Source organism: Protopterus annectens, chromosome 5.part0, assembly GCF_019279795.1.
Source record: "Protopterus annectens isolate FY-2018-M chromosome 5.part0, PAN1.0, whole genome shotgun sequence".
Classification (NCBI taxonomy): Eukaryota; Metazoa; Chordata; order Ceratodontiformes; family Protopteridae; genus Protopterus; species Protopterus annectens.
The window spans coordinates 1,173,724,370-1,173,736,775 of NC_056735.1; the positions used below are offsets into that span (position 1 = coordinate 1,173,724,370).

A 12,406-nucleotide genomic window follows, 5' to 3' on the forward strand; every position below is an offset into this window, starting at 1 on the left:
GAGGTGAACAAGTTTTTTTTTTTTAAAGAAAGTTGTTTTTGCATATGCATGCATTTTCTGAAGGATATAAATGAAGTCTGAAACTCAAATGTCTGTCTTTAATGACAGTTTCAAAAGCAGCAGATAGGGGAACCAGAAACAGTGTTTTATTTTTATTTTATTTTATTTTTTTGCTCCTTAGAGTTGAGAAGCACACCATATTGTGGGGAATGAATCTTGCTCCTTATGAGCAGCAGATGGAGGAAACAGTGTGTTGTTTTTTTCCTCCACAACTTGGAGTTGAGGAGGCACAGACTGTGGGGAAAGGACCTTGGCCCTCAGAAGTTGCAGAGTGGGGGAAATGGGTTATTCTTTTTCACCTTAAGTTGGATTTGTGGACTCCAGATTGGGGAATGGCATCAGGCACTATATAAGCCAGCAATGATTCTGTGCTCTATTTAACACGTCAGTAATATGCATGTCTTTCCAGCTTCTGTAGCACATCATATTTCTGAAGTGTTAACATCATTGTTTGGAGTCTAGCTAGTTCTTTGTGTAGTGATTTTTTGAATATGCTTTGTACAGTTTTTGTTATCTGTCTCCACTTTAATCTGCTTCTCTGACAACCAGAGACTATAGCTAGAATTTTCTACACATACTACACATACCTAGTTTATGCATCTATTAATGCGCTCAATGCATGGGCATTAGAGCTGCTGTCTTGTAGTAGCAGTACTACTCTGAGACTATTGGACCTTTCTGGTGTGCATCCACCTGAAACATCATAGTAATGCTGCTTCATAACGTTTGAATGTCCTTGTAGTTATCACTTCCTTTAGTAGTTCAAATTTTCAGTCTGACCTTTTGAAGAGCCTGTATCATGCAACTTTCTTACTGGTACAGTTATAATATGACAAACAAGGTATAATTTGAAAACTTATTGTATCAATTCCAACAATTGCATTACATTTGTCTGTTGGAGTTTGTATACTTGCAATTGCATGGACAATACCAATATCTGACTGTAGCCCATTAGCAGTTAGAAGATGACCTGTGTATTTAAAAGATGACACAGCAGTCTGTTACTTTATTTTATTCAGTTTCAAGCTTTGTGACATTAGTTTGCCTAACAGCTTAACTAGCCTGATATCATGCCATTGTTTTTTAGTACCTTATACTGAAACACCAGAACCAATATTTACAAAACATTTTAGCTTTTCAATTATACTATATATTAAACTGCTGGTCACTACTGCATAAGTGCGATATCCTATTAACCTGTCCCTTACAATACTATAGGTTAGCAAACTATTTTTTCTAACATGGTTTCTTGTGTAGGGAAGTGTTTAACCTGTTACCATCACTCTCCCATCCTATATGTACATCTAGGAAATCTATTGATTCCTCTGAAAAATGAGTGGTGAATCTTAAGAAGTCCAGTTCAGTGGATGTACCCTTCCATAAAAGAAAAATATCATCCACAAACCTGGCAAGGGTCCCGGTCAAGAAGAAGGCAGAGCGACAATGGAGTCGATCCATCAACAGGCAAATGAAGAAATGGAGAATTTTGACATGACTGGTGACATTGTTTTTAACGACTGCCCCCCCTTATCTGCAGTGAATAGGATATCATGCTTATGCACCAGCGGTTTGAACAGGAAATAAGTAGATTGAATACACACCTGGTACAGAGAGGTTATAATGAGAACAAAGTAGCAGACATAATGCAAGATACTGTAGAACTCAGAAAAGGTCAAGCCCGTCCTTGGTTTTGTAAGAGAGAAGACTTGAGTATTGACGAGAGTAAGAAGAGTAATAACAAGCTGTCTGATAGGAATAAACAACGTATGATGCTAACGTACAATGCAGATATAGGTGGGATATGCAACAGTGTGAGACAGAACTGGAAGATATTGTTAACCGACGACAAGCTTAGTAATTTGGTGGGTCAGAGACCATCCTTTTATTTCTAAAGGAACCGTAACCTGAAGGATATGCTCTGCTATGAGAATAGGGGGATGCAAACCAAGCAGTTCTTTAAGAAAGGGACTTATAGGTGCAGGGGTTGCAAAGCCTGTCCGCATATTCAGATCACAGATTCCTTTATACATCTGGTTACTAACAAATGTTATTACATGCATCATTATGCAGATTGCAGGACTCACAATGTAGTATTTGTTGCACAGTGTCATTCATGCACTTCCTTCTATGTAGGGAAGACTAATTGCATGTTTAAATAGGGGATTCTGAAACATTTGTCGGACATAAGGTTGGGTCAGGTACATAATGCATTGTCCCAGCATATTCATGCAAATCTGGGGCATGCCTTTAAGTTATCAATATTGCAGGTTGTGAAAAGTAGCATTAGAAGTGGGGACTTAGTGAACCACACTGAAGTGAATGAGACTAAGTGGATCATTGAACTTTCAGTGGATAGGGCTCCGAGCTTGAATGGGTTAATTCCCTTGAAGCCTATTTTGAAAATAAGGAGGGCACATTACTGATTTTAATTGGTCTTCATTACTTATAAATGCTGTGATGTAGTTCAGTTTTTCATCTGAAGAAGGATACACACCCGAAAGCGCTTATCTTGGATTTGGCTGCTACATCTTTTTATTGTTTTTATTGTTATTTTATTAAAGGTGTTTCATTGCTATACAGCCTGGTGTTTGACCATCTTTTGCTCTGCTTGTTTGCACATTGAAAGACTTCTGAGCTAATAAAATGCCAAATGGTATATACAGAAATCTATCTGGCCAAGGGTATACTGAAAGTACAATGTTTAAAGCTTGTATAGTCTATTTTAATTGGCTAAAAGTCCCTGAATAGCACCCATCACTAGGAAAAACATTTTTATTAGGCATAGTAACTAGTCATTCCACTTAGGTAGAATTATCTCAGAACACATTTATTATGGCCTTGAAGGAGTATACAAATCCTAACTTTATCTTCCTACACAACAACTACGTCTGTATTAATCCAGTCAGTAGACTCATTTTTTTTAACTAAAACTCAATTCCACAAGTTTAAGCTCTTGCTCTGTCTTTTTTTCCCCTCAGAGGTATAGGACCTCTTCATGGAGCATGTATCAATAGTTAAGGTTCTGGTGACAATTTAATATGATACTTGGCTTTCATCCTAGACCTTGAAATACTGTAGGACATCTGTTTTTCTCATAACATTGTACTTTGTGTTTCTGCATCTGCAGTGATACTAATAGAACTGACATGTTTTCTTACAATCTCTTTCAGTGACAATTTTGTCTGAAAAAACTTACAAATTCTGTGTTTGAGTCACTTCATTTGCTTTATTGCTTAATTCTAGTTGTTTCTGCTATGATATAGAACTGTTCAAAATAGAGACATGACTGATTTCTCCAGCATTCTGGAAGCATATGTGATATTATAGATCACCGTTTTGCTTGACCAGTGAGGATCTTAAGAAACCTAGCCTTACATTTCCATAATAGTTTCTAGCCCTTATATTTTACATCTGAATAATCTAGACACAGAACAACCAAAGATATGCTTAGACATTTACATTTTCCCTCTATCCACGAAGACAGGAATACATAGCTGGGTTGTCTTTACGGTTACCTATCCATTCATCCAAATTACATTTGAATAAACTAACAGAAGTACTTTGCTTTATGTGGAAATCAGTTCCACAGAAGTGAAATTCTCTGTAATACATACCTATCCTTTCTACATGTTCTATTTATTTTACAAAACAGATTGCGATAGCTTGAGTTAGTGTTTCTGATACCATTGATATTATGGATGTGTAATAGGTCTGACAAAATAGAGTCTGTTGAAGCTCTATACCCAAAGCATAAACAAGCAAACATATATACAATATCCAATAATCAAACTCTAGTAAATTTACTTAAATTACTTTCATTTTCCTGTCTTTTTAAAACAACAGTTCTGCTATAGTTTTGTCTATATCCAACAACTTGTGCCAAAAAGCAGTAAAACAATTTTACCCTGTATCCTGGTCAAATTTATTCTACTTAGTAAGAATACCACCTTGGATCTCTCCAGAAGACGGGGCTAACCCAGTCAGTAGAAGGAAATAAATAAGTGGATGAATAAATAAATAAATAAATGAATGAATGAATGAATGAATGAATGAATGAATGAATGAATGCATTTACCAAGCTCTCATCCCACAATCTTTGCATCACTTTGTGTATGGTACTGATATAACCACAGTCTGTCTTTCCAATAATCGGCAAACCGTGCAGATAACACAATCACACTGAAGTCCTTGAGCAAGATTTTTCATTATTCTTTGGAAAATAAATGGTCCAAAACTCACACTGAGTGATAGTTTTTATTGCACAAACAATTTTGTATGTGCATTAAACATCACTTATTTGTTAGAACTATTTTTAACAGAAATTGTTGATATGCAGGAGCTAAATCTATTTAAAAAAACACATTTCTACCACTCTGCATGGCCATTAGCACTTCTGTTCTAGAGAGTGGTCATGTTTTAAAGTTATTTGATTAACAATTAATTTATAATTAACACAGATGTGTATGCTGTTGTCTCTTTTTATAATACATGTGATTGTTGTAGCTCATTGCTATGTTTCACTGGAATAATAATCCCTTCTTTATTGTCTTTCATCCTTCTTTGCCACACTTTTTAATTTTAATTATCTCATAATCAGTTTATATTTTTTTCTTTTAGGCTTTTCTAGTGGAAACAGGTTTTGAAGTAGCCCATACATGCATGCAGCCATAGCATTAATGCCACCATATGTTTCTCCATTGGAATGAAAAAAATGCCCAGCTGTTTCTAAATGTCTGCATGGACTGTTTACACTCTGATTGTAAACTTAATTGCTCTTTTTTTCTTTAGGCACTACCTTGAATAAAAAAGAATGCTTATGAGACTGGTATACCTTTCTGAGGTACTTCATTGCTGAGTATCGAAGACCAGAATGACATATGTGCACATGCCCAATTGTAATTGTAGTAAATGTTAGGGGGGGTTTTACAGTGCTCCGAGCAACTCATGTTCTTTTCCATTCACCACACACACACACACACACACACACACACACACACACACACACACACACACACACACACACACACACACACATATATATATTTATATATTTCAACCTGTTATCCACCAAACACACACACACACACACACACATACACACACACACACATATATATATATATATATATATATATATATATATATATATAAACTTCATTACATCGACAAGCATTTGCCCCGTCCCCATATATTTCAACCTGGGTTGATATATCCACCAAACACACACACACACACACACACATGAAGTTTACACACACAGGTGAATTGAAATTTCGACGAAGTGATAGGGACCCATATATATATATATATATATATATATATATATATATATATTTTTTTTTTATTTCAACCTGTTATCCACCAAACATAATATTATGTTTTATTCTGTTTGTCTCGAATGTTTATTGCTTGTACTCTTTTTATTATTTTAACATTTATGGTTTTATGTTAATTAGATTAACATTATTTTTATTGTTATGAACATTTTATTTTCAGCTGTTTGTATTTTTTGGAAGTTTATCCCTGGAACTCTGCTGAAAATCTATTTTTGAGTTGAACATTCCTTGTTTACAAAAGAAGAAAAGAAGAAAAATAAACTATTTAATGTGTCCTCTGGACCTTCAATAAGCTAAATATTAAGTACTAAAATGAAACAGTTGTAGCTTGAGGTATATGGATTCTGCAGGCATTTTCTTAAGTTTGTATGAGAAGCTATACATTTAAGTTGGATGCCTGGTTACAAGAAGCTTTGTGAATACAGCAAAGGTGATCTATCAATTATTCATCAGCTACTTTGAATAGTTAAAACTTTGTCCTTTTGTTCTGTAGCCTTGCTGAAGTATCAGCCCTTAAATTAAAGTTAGTGGTATGTAGCATAGGAGTGAACCCAGCATAAGGACAGAACAGGAAAGTGAGACTGTAGGGAATGGAATACATCTGACAATAAAAATAATTACCAGCTGCTGGAAAGGCATCTACAGTAAGCGATCCTCTGTTAATACAATTAATAATGCAGCATGCTTGTTGGATTTGCTATGCCTTTTCCCATCTAGTATACCATGTTCATTTAATCTTAACTAGTTACCAGAGACCTGAAACTTTCAGACATTGCAGTTTTGTAGCTGTCTGTCGCACTCTTTCTCTTGTGGGAGCTGAAGCAGCTGTAATACATGGGGTGATTTTTTTTTCAAACTGTCCTGAAGATTGAGTGTTTTTTTTCAGTGGGCTGTTAAGCAAGGATGAAATCCAATAATTCAGACTGGTCTGGGAAGAAATAGCTTGGTTTGTGTTGTTTGCTATTTTGGAACAAAAGGCAGAGAGGTAAGAAGTTGGACAGAATACCCTTTAAAGTATACAAAGTGATTGACATTATGGTTTATGGTAATCTTATACTCTGGAGGTCTATTGTTTATTAATCTACTTTTATAATGTTTCTTTTTCAATTCTTGCATCATTTTAATGTTTATTTGGAATAATTCAGTAGTGTTTTAAGGTGTACTTTTCCCAGATTATGTGACCACATTCTCTAAAACTCACAGTTAGCACACAGTTGAAATGAAAACTGCATATAATGCTTATGTCTACAATCATATTTACAAAATGTGGTCATTTCTTGTGTGCTAACTTAACAAAACCAATACAGTTTGAATTCCAGGCATGTAACTTAGTACCAGGTACACCACTTCTCTGAAACTGCCTCATGTGTGCACATGACAAATGTACAAGGCAGGTGGGAGTATGGAGTGAAATTGTCAACTATCTTCTCATAGCTAGGATACAGTCACCTTTATCTTGTAGGGAAAACAGCAATATTATTAATAGCCAAGATAATGCTGCTAGACAATAAGTCTTAGTTATTGTCTGAAACTGAAATGTAATATCCATGTATCTGTCCACCTTTCTGTACAGAGAGATGGAACCTCTCATTCTGCATCCAACACACACATACAGAGAAACAGTGCAGCTTCAGAGCTGTTCACCTATTCTGTTTGATTATTACAGTGCATTGGAGGGGATGGAGCTTCCAATGCCAGCAACACAAGTTTACTCAGCAGATTGAATGCCAGAGAGATGAGGAAAACAGTGCTGCTGCCAGCCTTTCTTCACTTACATTTTTGGCTGCTAACCTAAGGCTTCCAGGTACAGGTTGAGGGTCTTCGAGCAAGCATTTTAAAGGTGGGGGTTGTGGTGCAAAACCAGCTAATGGTGTCTGCTGTAGTAATGCACTTGTGAAAATATGTGTGCACTGCACTGGTGTCACTGTATATTGTGTACAGTGAGTGGTGGCATAAGGGAGTAGTTAACCCAAAATTCTTCTTCACTGGCAGGGTATAGTGAACCAGGACTTCCCCATATCCATTCTGTTCTGTTATGGGGACTCTCAAAGAGTCCTTTCATATATTTTATGTTTAAGACAAAAAAAAATATTTTACTGAATGGGTAAATCCCAATGAGCTATGTTTTCTTTTAGTTTGTCTACCCAAAAAGCAAGAACTCCAGTTATATATATATATATATATATATATATATATATATATATATATATATATTAAAAAGAAAAAAAAAAAAATATATATATATATATATATATATATATATATATACATATATATCTATATATATATCTATATATATATATATATATATATATATATATATATATATATATATATATGTGTGTGTGTCTGTGTGTGTGTGTGCAAGCAAAGAACATGGAAAGTATATGTATGTAAATAAGTGGCCCACAACAAGCCTCCCACTAACATTATTATTTTTGAGACTGAGAATTATTACATATTACATTATGAAGCTGTAACTATATGCAAACAGAAATATAGATGCCTAAATGCAGGTCCTTGAGTTACTGCAGAGTTGACATGAATGGAGGTAGATGAGCTTGTTTGTTTCTTAGACCTTAAAGTCCTACCACTGTGGTAGATGGAGATCCATGTAACTGCTCCTACTGTGATGTTCAATGACACTAATTTTGCAGCAGGAGCTGGCAGTAACAGATACCTTAAAAAGGTAAAAAACACGAACTGATAACCTTGTAACAAATGGTATTTTGATAATGTAAACTGTTATCTTTACGGGAAGGGGCAGGGGAGGCTCTCTCCTGTGACCTGGTTAAGGTTATGCTGCATATCTGATTTCAGCTTTTGTCACTAGAAGGGAAATCTGCTAGTGATCCAGTTTGCTTATCCCTCTCTGTGGGGAACTGAAAAGGATGACAGCATATAATTCTTTTTACAGTTCTTTGTACCCCCTGTTGTGCACAAAAAATAGAGCTTTTTTTTTCTAAAGGATGTGAATTCTTTTATAAAAGATTTAATAATCTATACAATAAGGTAGATAGCTGACAATTCTTTTAGCAACCAGAATTGATAATGTAGCACATGGACAGGGGAATAGTTTACCTCTGTTTCGAAGTTTGGATTATAGATTTTGTTTACCTTAAGTTACAGCTGAAAGGGAGGTAAGACCTTTCTGGTTCTGTGACTGAAGGGGAGAGAGGAAAGTAAAGAGGAAGTGCCTAAGCATGTGAAGCAACACACACAGTTCTGATTGGTTGGAGTGGGAAGAATGCAAGAAAAAAAAAAACAGGCCTCCTATTACTGTTGCTGAAGAGCAAAAGTTAGGGCATTGACTAGTACTAGTTACAAGGGAAATACACCAGTATTGGGAGAGTGAAGGAGTCAGAGAAGGGCTGTTGGTATAAGCAGATGAAGATGTTGGCGTCAAGAAAGAGTGTTAATGTTCAAGGATAAAGAGAAAGGAGATGAGATCAGGTTCATTATGTATGACTAAAGGAAAATCGGCTAAAGATTCAGCAAATCTTCTTAGCCAAATCCTTTGACAAGTTAATGTTGAACATCTTCCTGACCAGCCAAATACTAAAAGAGATCCCACGTACCCCTTTGAGGTACTAGCTCCTTGATGTATGTTTTCTTGTGCAGGAGCCTTCAATGACAGCAGGACTCATTGAGGCAGCTTTAGTGACTCACCTTTTTTGGCTGAGCTCCCCCTACAGGCAGTCACTGTGCTGCCAGGCACTGCTTAAGCACTGTCTATCACTGAGGTAATAACTGGCATTATTTTGTTTGTTTGGCAGGAGTTGCTGGCAAATCACGCACAAGATAAACTGCACCATCTCCTCCTTGCTTTCTATGGGGTTAATCTTAGTGTTTAGTTGTATATGGAGCACAGTTTTTCTTTTTTCCAATTGTAAAACACAGTAAAATAATATTGGATAGTCTCTCTTGTAGCACAGACATACAAATTAGCTTTGGCTAAGGGATACCAAGTTTGATAGAATAGTACTTTGAGAAAAATGGTATAGCCTTTTTAGCTGCTTTCCTTTGAGGTATTTTTGGTTTTATCTGCATTTACAGTATGAACATGCCAGTCTTAAAAGAAAAATAAATCCCTTTTATATGAAGTGGCAATACTAACATGCGTTACTTCTCATACTGTATTTTAACTTTTATGCAAGGTACACTGAAACCACAGTCCTGCTTACCATGCATCTTAAGTCATGCTACTGCACTGACAAATTGATGTTTTTTAACCTTCTGTCAGGGTTTCCTAAGCATTCCCTGTCATAGACCAATACCATCAAAGCTTTTTTCTTTGGCTTGGTTTACCAAAAACACATTGAATAAGTGCAGTTTTGATCCGCAGTCATAGCACTGAAACTACATTTCATTGATGTTTTTTTTTCCTGTGGGGAGAAAAATTCTCAACACCCCTGTGATGATGTGAGGTATTGCCAGCTATGCCAGAGAGAGTCGGGCAGTGCATATGTAACATATGCCAGCATAACTAGCTGGAGTTTTGTTAAGAATTTTATGTAATTTGAATATCAAACTGATTTGTGCAGATGCTTGGGCTAAAAATGTATCAACAGTGGGTCCTGCTGGACAGAAAGTAAATATATATGTACGTCAGACTGTATTGTAACTGATGAAATGTATGTATGTTAATAGAAGATGCTGGAAGGGAAGGTGTTAAGTTCAGCCCAGCTAACCTTAGGAAAACAGCTTGAAATTAAATGACTTGGTTTAGGCCATAAAGATTTTATTTCACAGGCCTGAATGCAGCCAGAAACATGGCTGGACTGAGATTCTGCTCTTATTGTCCTAAGTGGTGAAGTAATTGCTACCCTGGGGTGCCAGAGAATGTCTGGTTTGTCTCTGCAGGAAGGATGAAGGGGTTGGATTTGTTTTACATTCTCCAGATGCTGGAATAAGCCTTAGCAAAGTTCTAGGTGTGTATTGTGAGTCATCTGTGCCAAGTCCTGGCTCAGCTTCTAGTCAGGGGGTACTGTGGAAACCACAGAATCAGGTGACTAGCTGTGATGTCATTCTGTTCCAGCACTGAAATTGCATTTAGATACTAGTGAGAGATGTGACAGATCACACTCAGAACTCTGTTTTTGAACTAACAGGACCACTCACCCATTTCATCTTGCCTTGCTTTAGTAAGGGACTTAACTAGGGAACATTAATTCTTCAGTCAGTTAGGAAAATACAGTGAGATTAGCTAAAAAGTATTGTTTTTCTGTATCAGTCTGAGTCTTTCTATCCGTGTTATTTTTTATATTTCCTGTGAATTGAAACTCTGGTGTTTATTGTAAATCAATACTCAATATTCTCATTTTTTATTGTTTATTATTAAATATATCTAAACCTTTCATTATGGCTGGTCTTTTAGAAAATATTTTAATCCTTGAGAGTACTTGTATTTATTTAGTGGCACTGTAGCATCATGCTCCTTAAAGTCTTTCTAATTGGTTAACACTACCATATGTATAAGTATTAATTTTACTAAAAGTAATTAAGTACCCTGGTAAGAGCCTTAAAGCAGCTGGCTAATGGCAATGAATGTACCTTATAGTCTGGGTGGAGGTGGCATAGTGGGTAAATTTGTGCCAGCCTTTCTCAGGTGTGTGTGTGTGTGTGTGTGTGTGTGTGTGTGTGTGTGTGTGTGTGTGTGTGTGTGTGTGTGTGTCTGTGTGTGAAAATCAAATCAAGAGTGTGTGCATATCAGCTACTTGGAACAGGGACACAGAACACTAATTTCTGCAGAGAGAAAGGTGGAGTCTTATTTGGGGCCTGGAGAGGAAGTCCAGTTCTAGTACTGGAGTCTGCTGTCTGTGTGCTATCAAGGGAAATTGTGCTTGGTGCAGAGAGATGCATATGAAAATACTGTGTATCTATTTGTGTTCTCAGTGAATGTTCCCCAATGGTGTCAGTGGTGGGGACTGAGGCTCCTTGATTACTGGCCCAAAGGAGGGATGCCACAACCCCCATAAAGGAGGCTACACCAACTGGATCCTGTCACTATTATAATCTGACCTGGTGTGTCTGCAACATAGGAGGTGTAAGAAGAAATTCCCTAACAGTGACATATTTGGGGGAATTAGCATTTTCACCACACTTATTGAAAATGCATAACTGCACAGCTAGCTATTGAATGCGTACCCCACTTTATTTTATCAGGCTCCTGGATCTTGAGAAACTTACTTTTTTCAAAAAATGTAAGACAATTTATCAAGAGTAAAGCAATTTGTCCAGTTATAAATAATTGTATCTCATGTAATCAACATGCATGATTATTTGAACCCAAAACTTTTAAAACCTTGGGAAGTTGGTAGATAAAACAGTGGCACTCCCAAGATTGTAAAACACACAAAAATGTTTTCTTGCATGGAAAAATTCCCTCTGCAGCCCCTGATGTGGGGTTAAAGCATTCATACCCATAACTACATATGTGTGTGTGTATATATATATATATATATATATATATATATATATATATATATATATATACATACATATATAGGTTCATAGGTAGGTACTAGGCCATCGGCCCAAGGGCCTAAGCAAGCCATAGCTTACACCACCCAAGAAAGTTATTTTCCTGTGCCACTGTCCAGCAGAGACACAGAAGTGATCCCCGGGGTGTATTTCCTATTTCCCATCCACTCATCAAGATTTTTCTTGAACAGTGCTAATGAAGAACTTTGCTTGACATAGATGGGTAGCTTGTTCCAGAGTATAGGAAGTCTCTGGGACAGGAATCTATCCCTCCAGCATGTCCTGTTTATTGTGGTGACAAGGTTTAGGTCCCTAGAGCATGTAGCTTGGAGGGATTGGGATTTCTTTGGGTGTAGCATGTCCAACAGCTCTGGGTTTGACATAGCTTTATATGTTAGGCAGAGATCACCTCGGAGTAGGCGATATGCTACGGAGTAAAGCTGGAGTTTTTTGAGGCGGTCTTTGTAGGGCATTTGTTTGAGGCCAGTAATCCTCTTTGTTATGTACTTCTGTGGCCTTTCCAGCTG

The 12,406-nt window shown here is 36.7% G+C and overlaps 1 protein-coding gene across 3 annotated transcripts in view; it reads left to right on the plus strand.

The window, feature by feature from the left end:
• Window positions 1-12,406, plus strand: part of PLS1 (plastin 1) — an 824,936-nt gene that overhangs the window by 147,028 nt on the left and 665,502 nt on the right. For 2 of the 3 annotated variants that reach the window (XM_044071019.1, XM_044071021.1), the window contains exon 1: window positions 6,197-6,381. The exons of the other annotated variant lie outside the window; for it this stretch is intronic. The gene's annotated coding sequence lies outside the window, so the exon portion shown is untranslated. Of the gene's footprint in view, window positions 1-6,196; window positions 6,382-12,406 lie in introns of those variants that run through there. 3 annotated transcript variants of the gene reach the window in all.